Below are 25,848 nucleotides of genomic sequence, written 5' to 3' on the forward strand. Positions count from 1 at the left end.
CCCCCAGGGTTTGTCCGCGAATGGTCCCCCCATGCTTCCCAAAGCCACCTCCTTCCCCAACTTCCCCAACTTCTCATCTACCACCCCCGGGTGTTGCAAGGCTGATTTCAAGTTTCCGGTCATCGGCGGCGCCGTCAGAGCACACGGAATCCTGAAACCGTCCCGAAACCCCGACGTCAACAAGCGAGCCGCCGCCCCATCCGGATACTTACTTAGGAAAGGCAACATCCTTTCCAGCATCACCGGAGTCCTCCCTTTTGTGAGCAGCGTCTCCAGGTCTCTTTCCCTTCTTGAAACACCTGGCGAGCGTGTGGGCCCCCCCACAGCCCGAACATTCGTGCTTAAACCTGCACGCTCCCCCGTACTTGCAGGCACCTTCATTGAATTGCCAGCACACCCCCCACTTCTTTCCGGCCGGCAGTCCAGAGGTTGGCGCACTCCCGGCCCCCCCCTGAAGAAACTGAGACGGGGCCTGCGCCGAGGACATAAGCCTCATTCAAAGACTGATGTCTTTGTGATCCCAAAGCAGTTCTGGACGCACCGACTTCCGCTGCCTGAACTGCTCATCGTAGTGGAGCCAGGCCAGCCCCCCATATACCCTGTGAGCTTCCCCTATAGCATCCATATAACAGAACAGCGCCGAGCAATGCTCGGGGCTCTTCTCGCCTATGACGCTCGCCAAAATGGTGAATGCCTCTATCCAGTTGGAAAAAGTGCGCGGTATCAACCTGTACCGCCTCTTCTCCTCGTCCTCCTTTTTGGAATCATCGGGCTTCACCCTATCCAAGTTGAACTTCTCCAATGGAAGCAGGGAGAAGATTTCCACATACTCACCCTTCCAAATCTTCTCGCGAACCTCCTGTTTTAGGTGCGCTCCCAACGGGCCCTCGAAGCAGACGTACACCTCACATCTGGCCGTGTCCGCAATCCGCACCACGTGGCTCCTCGCCACCGCCTCCTTGTTCCCCTTGTCCGCCACCGCGTCCGCGGCCACCCCTGCTTGCGGCGTGGGAGATGCCACAGCAGGCGCGGCCCCCCCCAGCGGCCCCCGCACTGCTTCTGGCCCCCCCCGGCCCCAGCGTTGTCCACGGGGCCGCTGCACTCGGCTGTAGCGGACCCCCCGCAAACTTCCCCACCAACGCCCGCAGACCCTCCAAGGAGGTGGCCCATCTGTGCCGCTGCACCCACCCCGGCAAGAACTGCCACCTGCGGCGGGACTACCACCTGCTCCTGCACCATCGGCGCCGCCGGCACCCCCGCACCCATCTGCACCCCCCCCAACAAGTCATGCAAAGCAGTAGACAAAGACACTGTATGGTTGGACTTACCAGGCTGACCAGGAACACCTCCCACAGCCGACCCGATGCTCTCCCTCGGTGGCACCGGCTCCTCCTCCTCCTCTGACAATTCTCCTTCGGACCGGTCGTCCCCTCCCCAGACGGGGGAAGCTGATAGCCCCCCAGGTGAAGGAACCCCTGAGGCCTGGGCCTGGGCCGCGATACGGCCGGACTCTTCTCCGCCATGGCAAACCGGCGATGTGAACCGGACCTGCCCCGCTCCGTGCGACTCTCCGAACCACTCTTGCAGCTTTTCTTCCCAGCCGAGCGTCCCGCCGGTGGGCCCCGTCCCTCTTCATCTTGCCTCGGCCTCAGATCCCCGGTGCTGGCTCCAGCCATCCCTCCGCCCGATCCATCCGTCCTCCTGGATCCTCCGACAACTCTGCTAGGCCCTGCCACGGACTCCCCCCTCCCGGCCGGAGAACTCCTCTGTGCTGGGGAACCGGCGCCATGCAGGCCTGTGGCCCCGCCCCCCACCACCGGCCGGCGGCGTGTGGACCGCCCGGTCGCCAGGGTCTCAGTCTGTGGCCTCTTAGCTGGGGGCAATGTGCTGTCCTCCCCAGGGCTCCTATCTGCACGAGGTGGCCGAGTGGCAGGCCCAGGTGAGAAAGCTCTTCCGCCCGCACCGCAGGCCTCCCGCCCCTAGTATCTCCCCCACCTGCTGTTGTAGCCACGCTGTGCCCCTCTCCGCCGCCGCCCTCCGCAATTGCGCCACGAGGTCCCGTTCATCCGCCATCTTGAAAATGGAGGAGCAGTGAGAAAAACTGCCTCCTCCATTGCTTCTCTCTCTCACTGTCCCCGTTTTTGGCCCCACCCCCTATTTATATGGCCCCGCCCCCTCCACTCCGTTCTCCACTTGCTGACACACCCCTCTCTCCTCACTCTCTCACCTTAACCCCTTCTATGCTCTTTTTGTCACCCTGTCATGCCAGCCCCTCCTCTACCCCCTTCCAGGCTTCCAATCCGGGGCTTCTCTGATAGAAGGCTGCCTTCTATTTCTGGAACATACAGCACTTTCTTCACAAGGATACCTTGCTTGCCTCCCTGTGGTGTAATGCAGTTCAGGAAGCCCTGGCCTTTACCTTCTGATGTGACGCTTTTCCCATTTGCTAGGAAAACTGGGGGGGGGGGGGGGTCATTTACTATAGCGATAATTACCACAAATTAGCTAATCCGGCTAATTAGGTATTCTCTATAGCACTGGCAGTGGCGGCCCGTCCATAGGGGGCGCCCGGGCGCCGCCCCCCCCCCCCCCCCTCAGTCTAACAAAAAATAATAAAAAAAAAAGTAAAAAAAAAAAAAGAAACGGGCCGTTTAAGACATAAAAAAAAAATGTCATTTAACAATTTAACATAGTGTACTGTGGCGCCAGTCGCAGTGCACTATGAGAAGCGCCACGTCGATGCAATCGCTTCATTTGCGGGTTAAAAACCCGCCTTGCGGCGCACTGTAGAACGCCGACTAGCTTCCGCCCGTAAAATCACTGTGATTCTACGGGCGAGAGCATTGTCATTCAGAGACAGGCAGGTCACTTCCGGCTTTCGGCTGCTTCACGAAACCCGGAAGTGACGTCGGCAGCTCCGTTCCTCAGCCCGAGCAGAGCTGCAAGACGGTGAGTGCCATAATTCTCTCTGACTGACAAAAAAATGAAATAATGAAGTAATTAAATAATAATTAATTACCAAATGCACCTGACCTAAGCCTTTACTTACTAGACCACTCTCTGTGTGCTGTGCACTTGTGCAGGAACTATTATATTAGAGAGCAATAAGCAATTTGTAAAAGAAACAAATTATTTCATGCTTCTTGCAGGAGGATCACATCATGCCATGCGGTATTCTTATTCAGCAAGTGCAAAGTAATGGTCTGCTCTGTTGCTTGTTACTCACAGTTATTTTTAATTTGCTGGCAAAGACATTTTATAAACCTTTTTTGTATTTTAGTGTAAATATGAGATCTGAGGACTTTTAGACCCAGATCTCATATTTAAGAGGACCTGTCATGTTTACATTCCTTGTAATAGGAATAAAAGTGACACCATTTTTTTTTTAAAACTGTGAAAAAAAATGTTTTTTAAAGCACCTAGTCCCGACGATCTCGCGCGCATAAGCGAACGCATACGTGAGTACTGCGCCCGCCCGCCCGCATATGAAAACATGTGAGGTATCGCCGCGATCGTTAGACTGAGCTCAATAATTCTAGCCCTAGACCTCCTCTATAACTTAAAATATGCAACCTGTAAAATTTTTTAAACGTTGCCTATGGAGATTTTTGAGGGTAAAAGTTTGACGCCATTCCATGAGCGGGCGCAATTTAGAAGCGTGACATGTTGGGTATCAATTTACTCGGCGTAACATTATCTTTCGGAATATATCTAAAAATTGGGGTAACTTTACTGTTATCTTATTTTTTTATTTAAAAAAATGATTTTTTTTCCCCAAATAAAGTGCGCTTGTAAGACCATTGTGCAAATACAGTATGAAAATAAGTATTGCAATGACCGCAATTTTATTCTCTAGGGTGTTAGAAAAAAAAAACAATATATAATGTTTGGGGGTTTCTATGTAATTTTATAGCAAAAAAAACAGTTTTAAAGATGTAAACACCTAAATTATAAAACGAGGCTGGTCCTTAAGTGGTTCAGAAGGCATTTGCTGTATATAACGTTTAAGACTAATAATATCACTGCTCGGTCAGATACATAAACCCAGGGCAGGGACATCTTTAAGGCCGGGCAAAAGGGGCAGCTGCCCTGGGCCCTGGCATTGCTGTGTGTCCCCAAGCAGCTGCCTCATACTTGAAAACTATCCCAGTTTAAATTCCCTTGTCCCTTGAGGTTTTAGTCCTGTGCTATGTCCCAATATCTCAGTGTGAAGTTCTGTTACTAAAGCTGCCCAGCCCTATTGTTGTGTACAGATAACTCACTATGACACTATGGGTGGAAGGAAGTGGAATACAGGGGACGGATTAGGTGGATTACATAAGGGGCGTGGTTTATGAGAAGTGGGAGGGGCCAAAAATGTCGGGCGGGGTCATGATGGGCGGGGTCTGGCGCCCCCCCATCCAAAAACTTCACCAGCTGCCACTGAGTACTGGTAAAAAAATACTTCCAAAATCGAATTTACTATAGTTCACTGAAACCAAATAGCACCCAAACCCTAGTAGTGCACATGGAAATAATGTTTAGAGCATGATATAATTGCCTAAATAGTATTGAAATATGCGGTATATTATTTAAAGATAATCTGCTTTTAAACAGTGATTTCTACACTGAAATATCTTTAAAAGTCTGAGAAAAGATAAATTCCCCATTTTTGTACAACTAGGTGCCAACACAATTGAGCATGCTCAGACCTGAAAATAGCTCTAATTTTAGCTGCAGTGTCTTTTTTACAGGGCTCTATAGTAAACACCAGAATGAGCGCTTTGTTAAAGCGGTGTTCCGCCCAAAAAATAAAAATAAAAAGCCTGCAGCTACACATACTGCAGCTGCTGGCTTTTAACAATAGGACACGTACCTGTCCTGGAGTCCAGCGATGTTCCATCAGCTGTCGGGTGCTGCAGTGTAGCCTTACGGTTTCACACTGGGAACTCTACTGCACATGCGTAAGGCCCTGCTCCTCTCTCCTACTGGCCCAGCGACAGGGAGAGGAGGAGGGGGCCCCATGGTGATGTCACAGGGCGTGGCCCAGACTCCTGGAAGTGGTAACGGGATACCTGTCAAAGACAGGTATGCTGTCCCCCCCTCCCCCCCGAAAGGTGCCAATTGTGGCACTGGAGGGGGAGAGGAGACAAATGAGCGGAAGTTCCACTTTTGGGTGGAACTCCACTTTAAAGAGCATTTTTAGGAGTGAAAATCTGTGCTATTATAGTCAAATGCATGTTTTAGCCATCGATTCTAATGCTACAATTGTAACTCCCACAAATAAATCCTTTTAAAGGGGTTATAAAGGTAAATGTTTTTTCACCTTAATGCATTCTATGCATTAAGGTGAAAAAACATCTGACAGTGTCGACGACCCCAGCCCCCCCGTTTTACTTACCTCACCCCTCGAATGTCCCGCACTCGTCCCCGACGTCCTTTCCACCGTTCAGCCTGGCCGCTGATTGGCTGGAGTGGATGGATGGAAAGCAGCGCAGCCATTGGCTCGCGCTGCTGTCAATCACATCCACTGATGCGGAGCGCCAGGGGGCGCGGCCGTGTGATACAGCGAGCGGCTATAGCCGCCGGCTGTATCACGGAAGCGCGCCCGCAGATGCTTCTCACCATGCGAGGGAGCTCGCATGAACGTGAGAAGCATCTAAGGGAGGAAGCATAGACAGCCGCCGAGGGATCCCAGAAGAGCAGGTTCGGGGCCACTCTGTGCAAAACTAATTGCACAGTGGAGGTAAGTATAACATGTTTGTTATTTAAAAAAATAAATAAATTCACTTTTCAATCCCTTTAATGTTGAGATTAAATGTATCTTTCTCTGAAATTAATTTTCCTTTGCAACATTGTTGTTTCTACTTAATCTATTTTGTTTTTAAGAATGTGGAATGTTTTGAGGTTTTGATCAAATACATTTTTCTCTGTCACTTTCTCTTGTTACTCTCCATCTCACAACAATCTTTGCCCAAACTCACACAGGTGTCTTTACAATCCACAAACAATACCATTGCTGATGCAAATTTAAAATGAGTCACAATTTTTTGTGCTTTTTATTATTTCCAAATAATCATAATTTGAGCCCAAAAATGTAATGTCTGTACCAACATCAGAACTCAAAATGTAATTCCAAAAAATTTGAAGGTAATAGCACTATTCTTTAATCACCCACAAAGAACCAGAAAATATCAAGAATATCTCTTGAGTAATGTAATTCCATCACCTATATCTTCAAAGAAATGCAGTATTTACGTGTATTTATATGTAGGAGATTTTTACATGTGGCAGCTTTCTGGCTTAGAGGTTACAACTTCTGCTCAGCATCCCTGTGCGCCTGGGTTCGAACCCCAAACATGTATTTGGACATAGTTTTAGGACCTAGAGAACTTGAGAAGTTGTAGAGAAGTGGTCTTATCTCCTAGGTCCTAAAACTATGTCCAAATGTAGTATTTATGTGTAGAAGGGTTCCACCACCATTGGAAATATTGCCAGGTACACCATCTAGCCAAAAGTATTGGGATGCCTGCCTTTACACACACATGGCCTGCAATGGCAAACCGGTCTTAAGCCTTGTACACATGATTGGATTTTCTGAGGGGAAATGTATGATGACAGGCTGTTGACAGAAAATCTAACCGTGTGTATGCTCCATCAGACCATCAGTTCGCTTCTGAACGGCCGTTCGTCAACAAGCCATGTTGCGGAATCAGAGGAGATAACGTGTTATTTATTATTGGCATTGGAGTTATTGCTTTGACATTATTTTTTAGTTGAATAATAATTTGATTTGGTATATTTTCTATATTTGTGGATGCATAGAATGCACTTTTTGGTTCTATGTTCTATTGGCAGATAGCATGTCTAATTTTATTTGTTTTCTTTTTTTAATGTACAATAAAAAAAATTGTGGAGAATAATGCCTTGTACACACAGTCGGACATTCCGACCACAAAATCCATCGGATTTTTTCAGACGGATTTTGTCCGAAACTTGTGTTGCATACATACGGTCGGACAAAGTTGTCGGAAAATCCGATTGTTCGGAACGTGGTGACATTTGTTGCGTACGACGGGACTATGTAGAGGCTAGTAGCCAATAGCTTTGATCTCATAATTTGATTTGAGCATGTGTGGCACTTTGTCCGATCAGATTTCTCTACAAACGATCGGAAAAAGTCCGATCAGATTTTTTTGTCGGAAAATTTTATATCCAGCTCTCAAATTTTTTCTGTCTGAATTTCCAATGGAAAAAGTCCGATAGAGCCCACACACGATCGGATTTTCCGACAATATAATCCGATCGGACCTTTTCCGTCGGAATTTCAGCTAGTAAATGAATGTACATAATTTTCTTTCTACTGGCAAAATAAAAGTACATTATTGAGCTTGTTGGTTATATTTTCCCCTCTTTTATGTCTTCTTTTTAATTCGTTTTGGGGGTGGTGGTTTTCTTTCTTTTATATATTATAATTTCTGTATGTATTTGTGTACAAAAAAAAAATAAAAAATCTCTTCAGCACACCTGCAAGTAAATGATAAAGGTGGAATCTTTAAATATAACAGCTGTGGAGAGTTGCGGGTAATGAATTCAGCTGGTGTATAGGCAGTGTATGTATGTGTCAGCCCTGGTTCACATTGGTGCGATTTGACATGCCAAATCGGTGGCAATTCCACTGTTCAAGTTGGTGCGGTGCCACAATTTCAAAAAATAGTTTCTGTACTACTTTTTGGCAACTTCGGGGTGTGATTTTTATTGACATCCGTGCAGAAACCTGCACAGATGTCTCTGAAATTCTCCCCCGCAGTCGGGACTGACATGCGGGAATGAAATAGTTTGCGTTCAGCTGAACTCGCAGGATTTACTCCTGCTGCTGTCGGTGTGAACCAGGGCTCAAACTGGGCCTTTGTAATTTAGCTTCTGTTATCTCAGGGACACCATTTCTTATCGAACTCCCTTAAGTTTACTTTCAAATATCATTATATGTAGAAATACATATTTGCATATCTGAAAATAAAAAAAAAATAAAAAAATTGGAAGCGTGGTTGCGATCAAAAGAGCGTGGTTTCACCTTCTGACCCGAAAATGAATCATTGCAATCACTCGGAAGTTCCTGTGCTGGTCAGGATCTCCATCTAGGTGGACACGGCGAGGTCCCTCTTTAGCAAAGAGGAGGTGCTGTTCATTTGCCGGGTAAGTGTAGGATAAGTACTTGTGCTTACTCAATGTGGGGGTGGATGTGGTAGTTAGATTTGGTGTGGGTGGGATTAATTGATTTGTTTGGCACCACACACATTTGCTTCTGGCCCATGTGCACTCATCACTTCCTGCATTTGTTCTGCTAATGTTAATCAGTAAGGACTATGCAAATATAAATGAGAGCGCCTTTCTATTAAAATATATATGACTTGTTTCACAGTTGGGCGACTTTTCCAGCAAATTTGGACCTCCGGGTTGCATGACAAGTTGTACCCCAAGATTCTCAATGATAACCATTCATATCTGTGCTACTTCAAGTTGCAACAGCTTCAAAGTAGTCCCTGTACTACTTTGGTGTGACTTTCATGTGACTTGGGGTACATAGGGTGCAATATTACACAGGCGTTGGGGCCAAGCTGCACCAGTAAAGTGGCAGCAAAATAGTGTGACTTTCAGGTCGCAGCATTGTGAAGGAGATTCATGGATAATACCTCTGAATTAGGCCCTATTCTCACTTGCACATCCTGCAAGTGGGTCAAATTCATCCCTGCACTACTTTGGTTTGACTTTGATGCGACTTGAAGTCCATATATCGCAAGATTACACAGGCATTGGTTGCACCGATGCAAATGGGGCATAATTCAAAGGTGTTATCAATGAATCTCATTAGGTTCCTTTCACACTTGGCTGACTTTTCATACAACTTGAGGTCCATAAGGCCCCTTTCACACTTGTGCGACCTGAAAGTATTACATTGCTTTTTGCCACAATGTGATTTGAAGCAATGCCAGTGTAATCTTGAGGTCTATGGATGCAGGAGTCACAGGACAAGTCGCACAAGTGTGAAAGGGGCCTTAGGACCAGTTCACACTGCTGTGCTGTCCGACATTGGATGTGATTTGCCCCGCACTGCAAATCACATTCGATGTCTGTGTGATGCAAACTCATACAGATTTTATGGTTGAATTTGCATCGCATTCAACCAAACTCGCACAGGACCCTTTTTTTGGTCCGCAGCAGAATCGGATCGCATGGGTGTTGTCTGAATTTGCAGTTCACTCTGCAATATGCGAACTGAATTGAGGGAGTCATTAGCTTTCTACTGACACTCCCAGCAATTTGCATATGGCAGTGTGAACTGCCTGCGAGTTGTATGCGATGCGGGTAACCATACTGGATTTGCAGGGTTCCTGCATCGCTCTAGCGTGAACTGGCCCTGACCCTAGGTTCGCACCTATGCATTTTTTAGTGCGTTTTGCAGTTTGCAGAAACACTCTACAGTCCATTTAACATTGTTTCCTATGGTACTAGTTCACATATATGAGTTTTGCGACCAGTGTATTTTTGGAAATCGTCTGGGATTTTTTTAACGCATTTTGAGGGTGATAGATTTCAATAGAACCGCACCAGAAATGCAACTGTTGCATTTGTGATGCGATTTTTTGATGTGTTTTGCGGTTATTATTTTCACACTGTATATAGCTGGTTGCGAACCGGGGGGCCGGGAAGCCAGCTGCTGCATCCTTAATCACTTATGAACCGAACATCTTTCTGAGATTTAGCCCGGGGTTCACACTATAACCCGCTGCGAAACGCACAGAAGCGCTGTGCGTCCCTGATCCCCGTTTCAGGGACGAATTAGGGCCGATTCTATGACTGAATTTGGAGCCAAAGACGCACGCATTTTTTCTGCACTGCGCTCCGCAGCCGCCCCAGCGATATGTGAACCGGCTCCATAGGGAGCCAGTCACATTCTCCTACTATGCGAATTAGATGAGGGGAAACGCACATCTAATTCACATAGGTGTGAACGTGGGCTTAGTGTTTACAAGTTAAAAAACATTGTTTTTTGCTAGACAATTACTTTGAACCCCCAAACATTATATATTTTTTTTCTAACACCCTAGAGAATAAAATGGCGGTCGTTACAATACTTTCTGTCACACTGTATTTGCGCAGTGGTCTTACAAGCGCACTTTTTGGGAAAAAATAAAAAAATTTCAGTTAAAAAAATAAGACAACAGTAAAGTTGGCCCAATTTTTTTTTAGATTGTGAAAGATAATTTTACGCCAAGTAAATTGATACCCAACATGTCACACTTCAAAACTGCGCCCGCTCCTGGAATGGTGAAACATTTTTACCGTTAAAAATCTCCATAAGCGATGTTGAAAAAATTCTACAGGTTGCATGTTTAGACATACAGAGGAGGTCTAGGGCTAGAATTATTGCTCTCACTCTATCGATCGTGGCGATACCTCACATGTGTGGTTTGAACGCCGTTTTCATATGCAGACGATTCTCACGTATGCGTTCGCTTCTGCACGCGAGCTCGGTGGAACAGGGGCACGTTTAAACATTTTTTTTTACACTGTTCTGTATATAAAAAAAAAGTGTCACTTTTATTCCTATTACAAGGGATGTAAACATCCCTTGTAATAGAAAAAAAGCATGACAGGACCTCTTAAATATGAGATCTGGGGTCAAAAAAGACCTTAGATCTCATATTTACACTATGCAATACATTTTTTTTTTTTTTATGTCATTTGAAAAAAAATGGCCCTTTAAGAGCTATGGGTGGAAGTGATGTTTTGACGTCGCTTCCGCCCTGCAGTGGTGTGGGGACGGGTGGGGGCCATCTTCCCCTCACTCATATCCATGCTAAGCCAGGGATAGGACACGATTGCCTCCGCCACTGCTGACGGCTCCGGTCAGCAGCGGAGGGCACCGGAGGGCGGTGGGAGGGGCCCCTCTCCCGCCACCGATGAAAGGGATCTCACGGCGAATCCACCACAGAGACCACTTTTATCTTGAAGCCACATGCTGAAGAAGAGGATACCGAGGTTATGGCAGCTAGCTGCTGCCATAACAACGGTATTCCTCTTCAAAGTATTGACATAAAACGATGGCGGGCAGTCCGTAAGTGGTTAACAACCAATGAGCCATCAGCTGTCAGCAGCTTCCCCAATAAAAGTAAAAAAAAAAAAAGCCAGCATGAAAAAAGTAAAAACAAAAACAAACTGCATGCCCCCCCCACCCCCATCTATACCAGGCCTTCGGGTCTAGTATGGATTCAGAGGGGACCTCTCCCACACCAAAATCTAACAAAAATGGCGTCGGGTCCCCCCCAGGTCTATACAAGGCCCTTCAGGTATAGTATGGAGCCAGAGGGGACCCCCCCATGCCAAAAGTAAAAAAAAAAAAAAAAATTGGCATAATAGGGGACCCCCCAAAATCCATACCAAACCCTTATCTGAGAACGCAACCTTGCTGCAGGCCACAGGAAAAGAAGGGGGTACCCCTACCCATTCACCAAAAAAGAGCAGTGAAATGTGACAAAAAACAGACAGTTTTTGACAATTGACAAATGTCATTTAAAATTGCTTGCGGCTGTAATGAAGCAATATAGGGTAAAAATCTAAGAAAAAATGAAAGGCGTAGGTTCCCCCGCACCAGTCCATACCAGGTCCTTCAAGTCTGGTATGGATATTAAGGAGAACTCCACGGCAAAATTAAAAAATAAATAATAATGGTGTAGGGGTCCCCCCAAAATCCATACCAGACCCTTATCCGAGCAAGCAGGAAAGGGAGGGGACAAGCGAGGTGCCACCCCCCCCCCCCCGAACCATACAAGCCACATGCCCTCAACACAGGGAGGGTGCTTTGGGGTCAGTTTTGAGTGTCATGGCAAAGGCTGTAAATACCTATGTAATGTGATTTTTTCATTTTTTATTTTTAATTAAATTTGCAAAGATTTCATTATGGGGTATTGTTTGTAGAATTATGACGATAATAATGAATTCAATCCATTTTGAATAAGGCTGTAACATAACAAAATGTGGAAAAAGTGAAGCGCTGTGGATGCTTTCCGGATGTGCTGTTTATAATTGATGCTTCAGCTAATTTTTGTATGAAAGGTTCTATTTACTAGTACCACTATATACCCTAGACCTCTCTAATTTACAGAAAACAAGAATTAAACATTTTTTTTGGGCAGTAGCGATAGTAAATCTAATTTTATAAGTTATGATACCAAATCTGTAAATAAATCTGGATTGAACTTTGTGTACTTGTTATAGTTACAAGAATATTATTATGACCGATGAAACTTGAGACAAATATATTTTAATCCTCGTTTATATGACCAATAGTCCGCAGCGGCCACATAAAAACAAACTTCAATCGGGGATATCTTGGTATGTATCGTGTCCCCTGAGAAAAGTCTCATCATAGTTTATTATGTGGTTATAGAAAAATTATAGTTATAAAAAAAGTTATAGAAAAATATGCTACAATGTTATCAAACCAGTCCTTCTTATTTTAGAATAAGGCCCCTTTCACATGGGGCACACCCTCCGCTCTCCTCTATGGAAAGATCAGATAAAAAACGGACCGCCTGTCCGATTCCATTTGATATGCCAGACAGATGGAAAATACGAGCACCATCCGTCTGGATTTGGCAGACAGGATTGGATTGGATAGAAGCGGATGTCAGAGGACATGTCGCCGATGACATCCGTTGCTCCATAGGAGGTAAATGGAGCGTTCTCCTGAAAAATGGATAGGTAGACCTGATCGGAAAGGGCCCTAATGGTTCAATTCTACTTTATTGTGAATACTGTGTTATAAATGGACAGCACATTCAAATAAGGTCCAAAAAAGTGTTAAAGTGAAAAAAAAAATGCTAAAGTGGAAAAAAGGGATTGTCCAATTGGACAAAACGCGTTAGTAAAGGAAACATTAGTGCTGACATCAGGCCACTGCCCTATACCAGGTCAGCAGTGGCACAAATTGTCATATGTGTATATGATTCATTTTATTTTGGCTTTTAACATACATATCCAATAAATATTACACTGTGGAGACTTCAGCTGGATCACGGTGAGCTTTATTTACTACGGCTACATCTGGATGGTGCGAGCTGTGGAACAGCCTCCCCACAACAGATGGTGGATCTACACTGAGTGCGTGCTTGCTGCTATAACGGCAGTCAGCTTTTCCGGTGTATGTCCATTTCACACGGGTTCGGTGGAGGATTCTGGAGCATTCCACTGGATCAGCTCTTCACTTTAAAGTCACCACCAATTTTTTTGTGCACATCTTTGCACTGAACTATTGTGTTTACACCAATAAGTTTATATTGCTGATCCTTTCATGGGACTCTGCATTTAAATCTATATTTTATTCACTTTTAGCGTTTTTTTCACTTTAAGCCCTTGTGCACACGGTCAGACATTCCGAAAAGTTGTCAGAAAATCCGATCGTACTTAACGTGATGACGTTATTTCGTTAGGACGGGACTATGTTAAGGCTAGTAGCCAATAGCTTTGGTCTAGGAATTTGATCTGAGGATGCGTGGCACTTTGTCCGATCGGAATTCTATAGACATGATCGGCCAAAGTCCGATCGGATCATGTTGTGGGAAAATTTTATAGCCCAGCTGGAAAACTTGGTCCGTCGGATACTCCGACGGAAACAGTCCGATGGAGCCCACACACTGTCGGATTATCCGACAACACGGTCCTATCGGACATTGTCCATCGGAATGTCCGACCGTGTGTACAAGGGCTAACACTTTTTTGGACTTTGTTTAACCGCGTGCCGACTGGCCGCCGCAGTTATCCTGCGGCAACATGGCTCGGCTACGCGAATCACTGTCATAGTACATCGGTACCATAGACACGCTCACCCACGGAGCCGATGCGAGTGCCTGGTGGTCGCGATCACCGCCAGGCTTCCGCGATCGCTCGGGCACACGGAGAACCGGGTTTCCGGTTCTCTGAGGAGAGAACAGACAAATCGTCTGTTCATACAGAGTATGAACAGCGATCGGTCATCTCCTCTGCACAGTCCCCTCCCCCCTTCAGTTAGAACACACAATAGGGAACACATTAACCCCTTCACTGCCCCTAGTGGTTAACCCCTTCACTGCCAGTGACATTTTTATAGTAATCAATGCAATTTTATAGCACTGATCGCTGTAAAAAGGACAATGGTCCCAAAAACGTGTCAAAATTGTCTGACGCGTCCGCCATAATGTCGCAGTTCCGATAAAAATCGCAGATCGCCGCCATCACTAGTAGATGCTAGGGATGAGCTTTGTGTTCGAGTCGAACATACGTTCGACTCAAACATCGGCTGTTCGCCCGTTTGGCGAATTCCGAACGTTATGGGCCGTTCACGCCAAATTCGTGTGCCATTTTGTTGATGTATAGAGGTGTGCAGCGGTCGGCAAGTGGTTAAGCTTTGACAAAAAAATCCTGGAAGCCGATTGATTTCTGTGCAGAACTGCAGCAGATTTTGCACTCTCCAGTTCTACAATATTAACCCCGTGATAACTTAGAGGTATCAGCCAAATGATCAGCAATGTGGTACTCGAGCTTTGCTGAATGAATGCAGGATGAATTGACAATGCAAACAGGATGGTTTCATGGGGTATGCAGTAATCACAGAACAAACAATAACAGGTAGTGCTTCTATTACAATAACTGGAGCTGCCTAGAAGCAGTTTCTTACAAAGGGCACTATGTGGCAGTAAATTACAGTCCATAAAACATTTAGGGCTCATTCACTCTAGCAGTGCTCTCTGAAGAGCAATCCGCGTTCTAATCACTCTTAAGGCTAGGTTCACACATGTCCGGCTGCGGTTTGCAGTCCGAAGTCCGGTGTGGTTTTGTTTACTGGTTTAGGAGCGATTCAGGTGCAGTTTCCAGTAAAAAGTTGCACCTGAATCACACCTAAACTGGACCCAGGATTGTGGCTTCCCCGGACATGTGTGAACTGGTTTAATTAAAAAAAACTCAAAATCTTTAAAAACGCATCTGATTCACATATATATGAATTGAGCCTTAGTAATCATTTAACAGGCAGGGAGGTGGTGTCGCATTGCCTCCTCATCGCATGCTTTAATCCCCTTGATCCCCACGGTAGTCGGTGGCAACCATGGCAGCTGCAATGCACACAGTTGCAGGGCGCTTGCAGGGTGGCCCCATTCAGTTGAACAGGTCATGTTTGGCGAGTACTATGCCTCCAACCTCCACCGATAACCAAAGTATAATTCATGGGTGATCTGTCCTTTTAATAAAATTATAATCAATCAGACTAATGCCCCATACACACGGTCGGACTTTCCGACGGAGAATGTGCGTTCCGATCGTGTTGTCGGAAAATCTGATCGTGTTAGGGTTAGGCTTAGGGTAGGGGTTTGGGTTAGGGGTTAAGGTTAACCCTAACCCTAAACTTTCCAACAATAAAATCCGATCATAGACAATTCCGACAAACAAAGTGCCAGGAATAAATTACGAAACAAAAGCTATTGGCTACAGGCCTCTTTATAGTCCCATTGTACGTGGTTTACGTCACCTCGTTCTGAACGATTGGATTTTCCGACAACTTTGTGCGACCGCGTGTATGCAAGACAAGTTTGGGCCAAAATCTGTCAGAAAAAATCCGATGGATTTTGTTGTCGGAATGTCCGACCGTGTGTACGGGGCATTACATTTGTACTAATTATTTAACAGTATGACTATAAATTCAACTAAATAATAATAATAAAAAAAACTAAATAAAAAAAATATATATATTACCACTATCAACCTTTCTAATTTAAATAAAAGAGAATTATTTACAAATCAAAGAGGAAAAAAAAAACAAAAAAAAAATAAAATAAAAAAAACACAGTACCTTGTATATTACATCATTCATAAACTGATGTAACATAACGTTTTAGAAACACGTAAAACAGGCCTGGGTAGGTTTGAGCTCCAGTGATAACAATAATAACACACTTGAAATAAATATCATCTACGTGCGCCAATGTTGTCATGTACTTACGATATAAAGGGCCGCGGTGGCCTGTACTGACTTGCGGAGTTTGGCGCTCTATGAAAGTGAACAATACACATTGAATTACACAGTGCGTTCTGTCCCACCTGCGCAAACGTCAATTCGGAAATGTAATCCCTTTTGTGACCTTCTTAAGTCTCTTACCTACACTGTTCTTTAATACGATGTAATAGCTTGCTGGGTCACACGCTCATTACAACACAATAATAAAGTCACTGCACCCAACGACTTCTGTTATTACAGAAAGTAAAACTGGCCACCCATGAAAATACTGTCTTCGCCTATTAAGTTCCTGTGACTGGGACATGACATGGTGTCCCTCCTGTTCCCTGACCGCCGTATAGTTTTAACAGTCAGCATAGGCACTTCCACTATCATATAACAGCTGCTATGCAGGAATGATGGAAATGTAGTGTAGAATTTTTTTTTTTTAATAAATAAATCTATTTTATTTTATTTTTTTGTACAGATAAAGAGTTATGCCCCGTACACACGGTCGGACTTTCCGACGGAAAATTTGCGATTGCATCATGTTGTCGGAAAATCCGATCATGTGTGGGCTCCATTGGACTTTTTCCATCAGAATTTCTGACACACAAAGTTTCAGAGCTGGATCTAAAATTTTCCGACAACACAATCCGATTAAATTCCAATCATGTGTAGACAATTCCGACGGACAAAGTGCAGCGCATGCTCAGAATAAATTACGAGACGAAAGCTATTGGCTACTGGCCCATTTATAGTCCCGTTGTATGTGTTCTACGTCACCGCGTTTAGAAAGTTTGGATTTTCCGACAACTTTGTGCAACCATGTGTATGCTAGACAAGTTTGGGCCAAAATCCGTCTGAAAAAATCAGACGGATTTTGTTGTTGGAATGTCTGACCGTGTGCACAGGGCATTACATTTGTACTAATTATGTAACAGTAGGACTATAAATTCAACTAAAAAAAAAAAAAAAAAAAAAAACTAAATAAAAAATAAATATCCAACCGTGTGTACAGGGCATTATTGTAGACAAGATTTATAGGTAATCCAGTGATCTTCAAACTGTGGTCGAGGGGCTAGCTGCTGCACTTTTATTCCTCCCACTGACACTATGGATGAGGCAAATATTCCTCCCACTGACACTATGGATGGTGCACTATTCCCCCCACTGACACTATGGATGGGGCACTATTCCCCCCACTGACACTATGGATGGGGCACTATTCCCCCCACTGACAATATGGATGGGGCACTATTCCCCCACTGACACTATGGACGGGGCACTATTCCCCCCACTGACACTATGGACGGGGCACTATTCCCCCCACTGACACTATGGACGGGGCACTATTCCCCCCACTGACACCATTAATGGGGTACTATTCCTCCCACTGACACTATGGATGGGACACTATTCCTCCCACTGACACTATGGATGGGGCACTATTACCCCCACTGACACTATGGATGGGGCTTTTCCTCCCACTGATATCAATAATGCAGCACCATTCCTCCCACTGATATCAATAATGGGGCACTATTCTTCTCTCTAGTATAAATGATGAGGCACTATTTACTCCCACTGACGCCGGGGCATTTTCTACTCCCACTGGCCACAGTGGGAGTAGAATCATCGTTTGAACTTGCACTTGGACTTATATATTTCATTTTTTTTCTGCACTTATTATACATTTTTGAAATTCATGTTTTGTTTTTCACTCATAATTATATTTATATAGCTAATTGAGCAAGCGCACCATTTTCACATATATAAAAATTGTACAGATGGTGGCCGGCAAAATATTACTTCACAAAATACATTAATTAAAATAAAGTAATTTATTTTATTATACAGTTTATATTATTTTATTATTATGTATTTTTTAATATATTATATAATTTTTTTTACATTGTTTTATATAATTTTTGTCTAGTGGTGCCCTTTTGCCAGGGGGGGAGCCAGGGGCAGTTGCCCCTTTTTCCCCACTTTTAAATCTGGCCCTGGGCTGATGGATGTTCTTAAGTATTGTGTCTTTGAAAGTTCTCATTTATCCAGATCATGGAATAGCCTGTAGCAAGTTACATTCAACTGTATTGTGCTAAGTTCCCTGCTCATGCAAGTAGCTTCCTCAGCTCCACTGAGTGAGAAACATACCCAACAATTATAGCCATACAGGTAGCTCAGTCACCTTAACCTCATCGCCATGGAATGTGTCAAAGTAGATGTTACAGTAAATATCTGCATGGTGTGAAAGTTTATGAAAGCCTCCTGTTCCATTTCTATATCCCAGTCCCATGCTGCCATGATGTCTGTGACATGTGTTCATTGTGTGAGTCACATGGCAAAAGGTGAAAAATGTTATTAAATCACCAGGGTAGAGTTGTTAAATGTCCCATTAAAGTCCACTGGATAGCACAAACTACTAATTGGTTTATGTGTGTTCTGCTTTTCAGCTTTCTCTGTATAATCTGTATGTACAGTTTGTCCTTGTAGAAAAAACACAATTCATTGAACTTGGGTTCCACCGTGCTGTGCTACAGTCAATAAATCTCTGCCCAAAGAAGTCTTTGAAACAGGGCAGGTGAATCTGAGAAGCTTAAAGTGGTAAACTCAAATGGCTAAAATTGATCTAGCCTTCATGTGTTTGTTCATTGAAGAAGTTGTAAACCTTCGGAAAAAAAAACCCTGCAGGACAAAGGCATAATGAGCTAGTTTGCATGGCATACTAGCTCATTATGAAATACTTAACTTAGAACAAAGCTGTTGCAGCAGTACCTGTACACCGATGTCATGGTCGACATCTTTCCCGGTGCTTCTTCGAGGTTCGCGTGCTCCAACGCTGTGATTGGCCAGAGAACGATGACGTCACTCCTGCACATGCGCACAAAAGCTCAGAAGGAACGGCACCTCAGCAGGTGGACGTTCCTTCAGAGCACATGCGCCAGTGATGTCACTGGCTGCATGCACTGGAAATATCGCCTAAACTGTACAGGTTTAGGAGATATTTTCACTACCGATTGGCAAGCCTTGTTATAGGCTTACCTATAGGTAAAAGTCTGCAGATGAAGTTTACTTCCCCTTTAAGCAGTGCAGTGTGGTTCATTTTGTTTTAAAAAAAAAATTCTAAATACCTTTTTATCTCTGTGCTCATTTGTAGTCACCTCCTCTCTCTGCTTTATATCCCGTTCTAAGAGAGCCAAGTGGGAGGGGCCAAGATTGCCTTCTGTTTTAGGTAAACAGTATAGTCAGTGAATGAAGGGGATGGGCGGTGAGGAGAGGATAGGGGAGGGACGGAGAGGAGAAGAGAGGGGAGGGGCAGTGAGGAGAGGAGAGGATAGGGGAGGGGCGGTGAGGAGAGAAGAGGATAGGGGAGGGGCGGTGAGGAGAGAAGAGGATAGGGGAGTGGCGGTGAGGAGAGAAGAGGATAGGGGAGTGGCGGTGAGGAGAGAAGAGGATAGGGGAGGGGCGGTGAGGAGAGGATAGGGGAGGGGCAGTGAGGAGAGGATAGGGGAGGGGCGGTGAGGAGAGAAGAGGATAGGGGAGGGGTGGTGAGGAGAGAAGAGGATAGGGGAGGGGCGGTGATGAGAGAAGAGGATAGGGGAGGGGCGGTGAGGAGAGAAGAGGATAGGGGAGGGGCGGTGAGGAGAGGATAGGGGAGGGGCAGGGAGGGGCGGAGAGGAGAAGAGAGGGGAGGGGCAGTGAGGATAGGATAGGGGAGGGGCAGGGAGGGGCGGAGAGGAGAAGAGAGGGGAGGGGCAGTGAGGATAGGATAGGGGAGGGGCGGTGAGGAGAGGATAGGGGAGGGGCGGTGAGGAGAGGATAGGGGAGGGGCGGTGAGGAAAGGAGAGGATAGGGGAGGGCGGTAAGGGGAGGAGAGGATGGGGAGGAGCAGTGAGGACAGGAGAGGATAGGGGAGGGGCAGAGAGGAAAGGAGAAGAGAGGGGAGGGGCAGTGAGGATAGGATAGGGGAGGGGCGGTGAGGAGAGGAGAGGGTGGGGGAGGGGCAGTGAGGAGAGGAGAGGATAGGGGAGGGGCAGTGAGGAGAGGATAGGGGAGGGGCAGAGAGGGGCAGTGAGGAGAGGAGAGGAGAGGATAGGGGAGGGGCAGGGAGGGGCAGAGAGGAGAGGAGAAGAGAGGGGCAGTGAGGATAGGATAGGGGAGGGGCAGTGAGGATAGGATAGGGGAGGGGCAGTGAGGAGAGGATAGGGGAGGGGCAGTGAGGAGAGGATAGGGGAAGGGCGGTGAGGAGAGGAGAGGGGAGGGCCAGTGAGGAAAGGAGAGGATAGGGGAGGGCGGTAAGGGGAGGAGAGGATGGGGGAGGAGCAGTGAGGACAGGAGAGGATAGGGGAGGGGCAGTGAGGAGAGGATAGGGGGAGGGGCAGAGAGGAAAGGAGAAGAGAGGGGAGGGGCAGTGAGGATAGGATAGGGGAGGGGCGGTGAGGAGAGGATAGGGGAGGGGCAGTGAGGAGAGGAGAGGGGAGGGCCGGTGAGGAAAGGAGGAGAGGATAGGGGAGGGCGGTAAGGGGAGGAGAGGATGGGGGAGGAGCAGTGAGGACAGGAGAGGATAGGGGATGGGCAGTGAAGAGAGGATAGGGGATGGGTGGTGAGGAGAGGAGAGGAGGGGATAAGGGATGGGCAGTGAGGAAAGGAGAGGATTGGGAGGGGTGGTAAGGGGAGAAGAGGATAGGGGAGGGGCGGTAAGGGGAGGAGAGGATAGGGGAGGGGCGGTAAGGGGAGGAGAGGATAGGGGAGGGGTGGTGAGGAGAGGATAGGGGAAGGGCAGTAAGGTGAGGAGAGGATAGGGGAGGGGCGGTGAGGAGAGGAGAGGATAGGGGAGGGGCGGTGAGGAGAGGATAGGGGAGGGGCGGTAAGGTGAGGAGAGGATAGGGGAGGGGTAGTGAGGAGAGGAGAGGATAGGGAAGGGCCAGTAAGGAGGAGAGGATAGGGGATGCGTAGTGAGAAGAGGAGAGGAGGAGATAGGGGATGGACAGAGAAGAGAGAATAGGGAATGGGCAGTGAGGAGAGGAGAGGATAGGGGAGGGGCGGTAAGAGGAGGAGAGGATAGGGGATGGGTGGTGAGGAGAAGATAGGGGAGAGGCAATGATGAGAGGAGTGGGGGGAGGGGTGGTGAGGAGAGGATAGGGGAGGGGCGGTAAAGGAAGGAGAGGATGGGGAGAGGCAGTGAGGAGAGGCTAGGGGAGGGGAAGTGAGATTGTGTTCTCCCTGAACACTAATGAGCTGACAGGGAGAGAGGAGGGGGCAGAGAGGGAGCTGCAGAGACACATAGATGCACAGGAGAGAAACTAGATGATGGAGACACGTATCCCGACCATGATCTCATAGCTCAGCAGCCATGATAAACATGGTCAGCTCACAGAGGGGAAGTCAGGACCAGGCAGAATTAACCAGGTACTGTAGGAGAAACAAAGGGGCAATGGACTAGGCAAAGGCACTATGCTATATATGTCTTAAAGGGTCAGGAGCATGATTTTTTTTTGTTGGGGTGACAATCACTTTAATTTAACTAGTCTCTGACCATCCACCATCGTTATACGGCAACAGGTTGGCTCTCCTGCGTGAATTGCTGTAACTGTATGGCGGCTCATGCAGGCGTAGTTGCGGGTGGGAATGTGCCTGCTGGTCGGGTGGACTCGTCCCTCAATGTCCACCGGTGACCCACGATCACCTAGTACAAAGGCAGAATGGGGATCTGCCTTTGTAAACAAGGAGGATCCCCATTCTGACAGGGGACATTTCAGATTTGTTCCCAGTGATCGGGAACAGTGATCTCCATGTCCCTGGCAGCCCATCTTCCCTACAGTTAGAACACGTTGAGGGAACATAGTTAACCCCTTGATCACCCCCTAGTGTTAACCCCTTCCCTGCCAGTGATCAGAGCATTTTTATTTTATAGCACTGATCAATGTAATAATGTGACTGGTCCCCAAAAAGTGTAATTTGGGGTCAGATAAGTTCGTTTTTTTATATTTTTTTCAGATATGTATTATAGCAAAAAGTAAAAAAAAAATGTTAAATTGTCGCTGTTGGTTGTTTTATAGTGCAAAAAATAAAAACTGCAGAGAGATTCAAATACCACCAAAAGAAAGCTCTATTTGTGGGAAAAAAAAAGAACATCAATTTTGTTTGGGTAGATCATCGCACGACCACGCAATTGTCAGTTATAGCGATGCAGTGCTGTATCGCAAAAAAATGGCCTGGTCATTAAGGGGGCAAATTCTTCCAGTCCTTAAGTGGGTAAAGAAGGGGCGCCAAGAAAATAGAATTATAATACAATAGAAACACTTAAAGCTGAAGTCTAAGCAGATTTTTTGTGTATATAATATCACCATTTAGGGCTCATTCACATGGGTGCACTGATCAGTACACCTATGCAGAGGGCCGTGGTTTATACAGCTGTGAGCAGCCGCCTGTTCAAATCAATGACAGGCGGATGGCTACACAGGTCTTCATGCACATCCATGTGGGAGCCATACACAGTTCTGAACACATCATTGGTCTGAATAGGCTAGCTGCACGCATGCTGCATGGACCATCTGTGCCTCTGCAATTGTGTATTCATGAAAATGTATCTTAAAGCGGAACTCAACTGTATCTGAGCACCACAAACTGAAAGCGCTATTTTATTCGCTTTTAATATTCAAAGCAAACTCACCCATTTAGCCGAGTCTCCATGCTTTATTTTTTTGAGAAATAATTTTGAGGAGCTTCCCCTAACACAGGGGTCCTCAAACTTTTAAACAGGGGGCAGTTCACTGTCACTCAGACTGTTAGGGGGCCAGACTATAGTTTGAAAAAAATATGAACTAATTCCTATGCACACTGCACATATCTTATTTATAGTACAGACATACAGGAAAAAAAATAGGAAAAAACAATACAATATTTGAAATGAAGAACAATTGTAATCAACATAAACGTATTAGTATTTCACAGACTCACCTCATCACAGTTCTCCCTCTTCAAGTGCAGCCTCATCAGTGCCCATCAAATGCAGCCTCACCAGTGCCCATCACATGCAGCCTCACCAGTGCCCATCACATGCAGCCTCACCAGTGCCCATCACATGCAGCCTCACCAGTGCCCATCAAATGCAGCCTCACCAGTGCCCATCAAATGCAGCCTCACCAGTGCCCATCAAATGCAGCCTCACCAGTGCCCATCAAATGCAGCCTTACCAGTGCCCAACAAATGCAGCCTTACCAGTGCCCATCAAATGCGGCCTCAATGTGCACATCAAAAGTAGCCCCTCTGTGCTCATCAAATGCAGCCTTACCAGTTCCCATCAAATGCAACCTCACTGTGCCCATCAAATGCAGCCTCACTGTGCCCATCAAATGCAGCCTCACTGTGCCCATCAAATGCAGTGGCAAAATCTGGCTGTGTCACGAAGCTTGGATTTAAATTGCCACTGTTGCAAAGTCCTGCCTCGTAGACCGGCTTCTATGATACATGCCGCACCGATTCAATTTTCCGGCATTGGATCAGTGTGCCTTCTATCACAGGAGCCTGTTTAGGAGGCAGAACTTTGTTACAGCAGCATTTCAGATTCAAGCCCAGGATCACCCCTCAACGTCCCATTTTGGGTAAATAGGGGAGGGGGAGTGCTACAATCTTATGGAAGAGGCAGTCCGTGGGCCAGGTAAATGACTCTGGCGGGTCGTAGTTTGAGGACCCCTGCCCTAATATTTCTAGCCGTGGCCATCTTGAGTAGGAGCAAATGATTCATGTAGTATTTACTTCCTGGAATACATATGCTCTTAGCTCAGGCGGGAGGATGTGCTTAGCTGAGAAAGCCCATTCTCCCCTCTTCCAGATGAAAGAAAAAATGCTCGTGGAGACTCCTGGGATGTATGACCTAATTTTGCCCATAGCCAAAAACCAGGAAGCAACAGCAGAAATATTTAAAAACAACATTAAAAACATTTAAAGAAGTAAATATAATATACAGTGGTGTGAAAAAGTGTTTGCCCCATTCCTCATTTCCTGTTCCTTTGCATGTTTGTCACACTTAAGTGTTTCGGAACATCAAACCAATTTAAACAATAGTCAAGGACAACACAAGTAAGCACAAAATGCAATTTGTAAATGAAGGTGTTTATTATTAAAGGTGAAAAAAAATCCAAACCATCATGGCCCTGTGTGAAAAAGTGATTGCCCCCTAAACCTAATAACTGGTTGGGCCACCCTTAGCAGCAACAACTGCAACCAAGCGTTTGCGATAACGTGCAATGAGGCTTTTACAGCGTCGTGGAGGAATTTTGGCCCACTCATCTTTGCAGAATTGTCCTAATTCAGTTACATTAGAGGGTTTTCGAGCATGAACGGCCTTTTTAAGGTCATACCACAACATCTCAATAGGATTCAGGTCAGGACTTTGGCTAGGCCACTCCAAAGTCTTCATTTTGTTTTTCTTCAGCCACTCGGTGGTGGACTTGCTGGTGTGTTTAGGATCATTGTCCTGCTGCAGAACCCAAGTTCGTTTCAGCTTGAGTACACAAACAGATGGTCGGACATTCTCCTTCAGGATCTCTTGGTAGACAGCAGAATTCATAGTTCCTTTTATCACGGCAAGTCTTCCAGGTCCTGAAGCAGCAAAACAGCCCCAGACCATCACACTACCACCACCATATTTTACTGTTGGTATAATGTTCTTTTTATGAAATGCAGTGTTCCTTCTACGCCAGATATACTTGGACACACATCTTCCAAAGAGTTCCACTTTTGTCTCATCGGTCCACAGAATGTTGTCCCAAAAGTCTTGGGGATAATCAAGATGTGTTGTGGAGAAATTGAGACGAGCTTTGATGTTCTTTTTGCTCAGCAGTGGTTTTCTCCTTGGAACTCTGCCATGCAGGCCATTTTTGCCCAGTCTTTTCCTGATGGTGGAGGCATGAATGCTGACCTTAACTGAGGCAAGTGAGGCCTGCAGTTCCTTGGACGTTGTTGTGGGGTCTTTTGTGACCTCTTGGATGAGTCGTCGCTGCGCTCTTGGGGTAATTTTGGGCGGCCGGCCACTCCTGGGAAGGTTCACCACTGTTCCATGTCTTCGCCATTTGTGGATAATGGCTCTCACTGTGGTTCGCTGGATTCCCAAAGCTTTGGAAATGGCTTTATAACCCTTTCCAGACTGATAGATCTCAATTACTTTCTCTTTCTCAATTGTTCCTGAATTTCTTTGGGTCTCGGCATGATGTGTAGCTTTTAAGGATCTTCTGGTGGACCTTACTGTGTCAAGCAGCTCCTATTTAAGTGATGCCTTGATTGTGAACAGGTGTGGCAATAATCAGGCCTGGGTGTGGCTAGAGAAATTGAACTCAGGTGTGGACAACCACAGTTATAGTATGTTTTAACAAGGGGGGCAATCACTTTTTCACACAGGGCCATGATGGTTTGGATTTTTTTTCACCTTTAATAATAAACACCTTCATTTACAAATTGCATTTTGTGTTTACTTGTGTTGTCCTTGACTATTGTTTAAATTGGTTTGATGTTCCGAAACACTTAAAGTGGGTTACCCCCTAAAAAAAAAAAATTAAAAGTCAGCAGCTACAAATACTGCAGCTGCTGGCTTTTAATAATCGGACACTTACCTGTCCCGGGTTCCAGCGATGCGGGGGAACGAAGCCCCCCCCTCGCTCCCCGCTCCGCTCGCGGCGCCGTCATGCATACTGTGGGCACCCGGCTGTGGCTTCACAGCCGGGCACCCACTGCGCATGCGCGAGCGGCGCAGGGCGCCGTGATACGCCGTACAGTCACCTGGGACACGTGACAGGTCCCAGGTGAATGTGCGGCGCGAGGGGAAGTGATGTCACCAG

The sequence above is a fragment of the Lithobates pipiens genome, unplaced genomic scaffold, assembly GCF_037356315.1.
Source record: "Lithobates pipiens isolate NorthernLeopardFrog02 unplaced genomic scaffold, aLitPip1_a1.2 Scaffold_13, whole genome shotgun sequence".
NCBI lineage: Eukaryota > Metazoa > Chordata > Amphibia > Anura > Ranidae > Lithobates > Lithobates pipiens.